This window comes from Lynx rufus, unplaced genomic scaffold (assembly GCF_022079265.1).
Source record: "Lynx rufus isolate CCGP_SWC_20201006 ecotype Redwood Valley unplaced genomic scaffold, mLynRuf1.p SCAF_6, whole genome shotgun sequence".
Lineage (NCBI taxonomy): Eukaryota > Metazoa > Chordata > Mammalia > Carnivora > Felidae > Lynx > Lynx rufus.
The window spans coordinates 144,661,186-144,665,091 of NW_025814878.1; the positions used below are offsets into that span (position 1 = coordinate 144,661,186).

General features: G+C 49.3%; 1 non-coding gene across 1 annotated transcript; it reads right to left on the minus strand.

The window, feature by feature from the left end:
• Nucleotides 1-583: 583 nt before the first annotated feature.
• Nucleotides 584-657, minus strand: TRNAT-CGU (transfer RNA threonine (anticodon CGU)). The gene has a single exon. It is a non-coding gene; the product is annotated as a tRNA-Thr (tRNA).
• Nucleotides 658-3,906: the final 3,249 nt, after the last annotated feature.

Below are 3,906 nucleotides of genomic sequence, written 5' to 3' on the forward strand. Positions count from 1 at the left end.
AACTTCATTTCGAACAAAGTGGCCTTAGGTGTCCCCCAACCTGCTCTTTTCCCACAGTAACTTTGTCCTCCCCTGGGAATTCTTGGGTCCTGGACATTTTAACTTCCAGTTGATCATTATTCCTAAAGTTTCCTTAAGAGGATTAACAAGGGATCTTAACTGTTTATTCTCCACCCCCCACCCCCGCAAACACCCCAAGTTTTCTTTGTAGTGAACACAGGATTCATGGTTCATGAATTTCTCTTATTTTATGAAATCATTATAAATAGAGCTGGAGATTGCTAGAATCTAGAGACATTACGCATTTCTCCGTGTCTGCCTGCTTTAAACTGTTAACACCCCGCAGGTGCTCAGAAACCCTTCTACTAGGAAAAGCATCCTTCCTCGGCAGTGGGTCGCATTTGAACTGTCATCTCCCTAAGAATCCACTTTTCAGGAGCAAGGAGCTCGAGCAAGCTGCAACCGAACAGCTCGGGTTCCACCGCCGGGAGATTGGTGACAGTTTGGGGGGTGAGTAGGACTGACTCGAGGGGCCTGGCCAACGTAAAACGATTCTCAGGAACAGTGGGTTTCAGAAAACGCCAGGCCCTACTGGGAGTCGAACCCAGGATCTCCTGTTTACGAGACAGGCGCTTTAACCAGCTAAGCCATAGAGCCACCCGGGAGCCGGCACCGCGCTGAGGCCTCGTGTCCCTTGGACAGGGTGGAAGCGAGCTCGCATCGCGGTCGTCTCCGGAAGACACGCAGGGGCGGAGGGAGGCTTCTCTCCCGCAGGACGCGCTGGGGGCAGAACACCAGAAGCACCAGGAGGCCGCAGGGGCGGACCAAGGGTTTTTCTATTACCCGGAGGAAGAGTGCCACAGAGAGTCGAGGCCACGCAATCCGTGGTGAAGACCGTGACAAGAAGGACTATTTACGACTTAAAGATGACCGCAGGATTTGCACAGAGCGGCTGGGCCCGGGCACCCGCGTACCTGCCCGAGGCGCCTGCAGCCTCCAGATCCGGGACACGAAGGGCCGCGCGTCCCCGGGCGAGCGGAGGAGGCCGGGGTCAGGGGGCCCTCAGCGACAGGTGGCAGCGGGCCCCCGGCCCTGTTCCAGGGCTCAGCCAACATCTGCGGGAACGACTCTGCAGGGGGCGCCTCTCGGGAGGGGTGCGGAGTGCGAGCCACGTGGTGAAGTTTAGAAGCATCCACGAGGAAAAAGCCGTTTGTCGGCTGGTTTCCCGCATCTCCGGTCCCCTCGGTTGCTCCCGGCGACAGTCTGAAAATCAGCTCGCCAAGCATGGCAGGCCTGCTCCGCCCGAACCCGCCGCGCCCTCAGGTGACCCCCCTCCCCCCCCGCCCCCCGAGGTCGCCCCCTGAGGTGACCTGCCCCTCCCAGGTCACCCCTGCCCCCTCCAGGTCTCCCCCCTGCAGTGACTCGCCCCCCCCAAGTCATCCCTGCCCCCCTCCCGAGGTCGCACCCCTGCGGTGACCACCCTCCACCCTCGAGGTCGCAGCCCCGCGGTGACCCTCACCTCCTCGGTTGCACCCCGGACCCGGAAGGCGCCCTGTTGCGCTGCGCGCGCGGGAGGCGCGGCGTCAGGGCGGGGCGGGGCCTGGGACCCGAGGGTCTGCGGGGTGGTGGGGGGGGGGACCTGGAGGGCCCGGGACTGGGGGCGGCGGGGGGGCGGCTGGGAGGCCGGAACGGCGATGGGGGTAGAGTCGGGGGCCCACCCGGACCGCGCGGGGGTTCGGGGCCGGATTTTATTCCCCGGCCGGGTCCCCCTCCGCACCCCCAGCCCCGTGTCCCGGGGGCAGGGTTCAGGCGGCCGATCCAATCCGGGGGCTCGGCGTCTGGCCTCCAGTGGGTGGGCTCAAGGGGCGGTCTAAGCGCACGCGTCGACTCGGACTGTGCGGGTTGCAGGTCGTGGGACTCCCGACGCCTGCGCCAAAGGGAGTGGGTGATGCGCCCGGGGCCGCCTGGTGTGTCTTCTCCACGGGGGAAATAGCTCCGAAAGAATCGTGTGTGTGCGCGCGCGCGTGTGCGCGATGAACTGTGAATATTACTTTTGGGTCAGTTACTCATTTACCTTTTCACTTTACTTGGAAGTTTTGTTTTGGTTGTTTTTTGAATCTCGGCAAACTATTTTGAGGTTCACAAACTGAGGGAACATAGACATTACTCACCAAACACTTGAGGGATCTGAAGTGTCTATTGTGGTCATGGAGGTAGGAGAGAGGTGCTGGCCGCTCTATTTAGCCAGAAGTCACGAGACCACAGTCTGCGTTTGTAAAATGAGTTTTGCCATTAAAAAAAAAAAAAAAAAAAATCCTTGGACTCCTGGAGTGAGTTTTGTTTGGTGCTGTTGAATTAACTATTCTTGCTGGATTCTTAGTTATATTTTATTTGGGATGTTGATCTTTAGACGTTACAGTTGAATTGTTCTCACTTGGTTTTCTTTTGGGTGCTACTTATATCAGGTTTTGGTGGCCCTGACCAGCAGATCAGGCAGCTTTCCATTTCTTATGCCCTGGAACTGTTTTCAACTGGCCACAGGAGTGATCTGATCCTTGGCAATTTGAAGGAACTTGCCTAAGGGAGTGAGTGCTTCTCAGAGTGGAAAAGAGGCCTGACGCCCTGTTCATTTGCTTCTCTGGTTAACATTCCAGCAGAATGTTTAACTTGGGCACGTCCTACTGTCTGTGATTCTCGGTGTATTTGTTGAGAGACAACGACACTAAAAGACTAACTGATCCACTGTGTCTATTGTCCTCGTATATTGTCCTCCTGGCACAGGCAAGCCTTCAGTCAATGTTGCTCATTATTATTATCACATCAATGTTGGCCATTTATATTGTCCTAAACTCAGTCATTATTTACTCTTATCACCAGATACAGAGGTATAAAGTTGTAAATAATATTTGATTTTTCCTTAAACTATCTCTCATCTATTCATATATCTACACTTTCCTTACTAATTTTGAATTCTGATTTTATATTTTCCTGTGATTAGACTTTCCACTGGGTTGTAGTTTGGTTTCATTTGTCAAGAAGACTTTTTTAGCTCTCCTAGCATGTAAACAGTTTTTCTTTCTAAATTTCTTTCTTCCATTTTCATTTGGTAGGTTTTGTGGTCTTTTATTTACTTTTTAAGTGGTATACTAAACAGTAATTCAGGCATTTTTCATCTTATTCTTTAAAAAATGCATCTGAGGTTATGAATTGTTCCCACTGACATGCTTTAGTTACATCCTACTGGTAATGATATATGTTGCCTTCTCATTCTGTTGTGCATAGCCTTCAGTTTTAGTTTTGATTTTCTCTGAGATATTTTAAGAATTTGATTTTTTTAAGCAAAAAAATTTATATTTTTAAATTATATTTTGATTCTTATTTTTACCCTTATTTTCTAGTACATTATTTTCTAAATTAAGAAAATATTTTGACAGTTTCTTACTGACCAATATATAGTCAAGTTATGAAATTCCATGGGTAATTTTAAAATGGTGTATTCTCCATCTTTAGGAAATAATTTGTATTTATCGGGTTAGTTTTGTTGATTATTTTTAAAGTTTCTTATTGCTTATTTCTTTGTCCATTGATATTTCTTGGAGTGAGAATGGTAAATTAAAGCCAGTTATTAATTGTGTCTACTTGTATCTCTGATGAATTTCTGCTGAATGAAAATTGCTGCTTTATTTTTTTGAGCATAAGTATTGAAAGGCAAAAATCTTTGTAACTCCACTTATAACTTTTAGTATTTTTAAATCCATGGTTTTGAAATTTTAAAATGCTGGGAAAAACTGCAATTGGGATTTTTGAGTAGACCTACTGTGTGCCTTTTAGAGAAATTCTAGGGGTAATGGAATCTCTCAATCTGGCCAAGAACTTCCCAGAGACTTGAATAAAATGTGTTTCTGA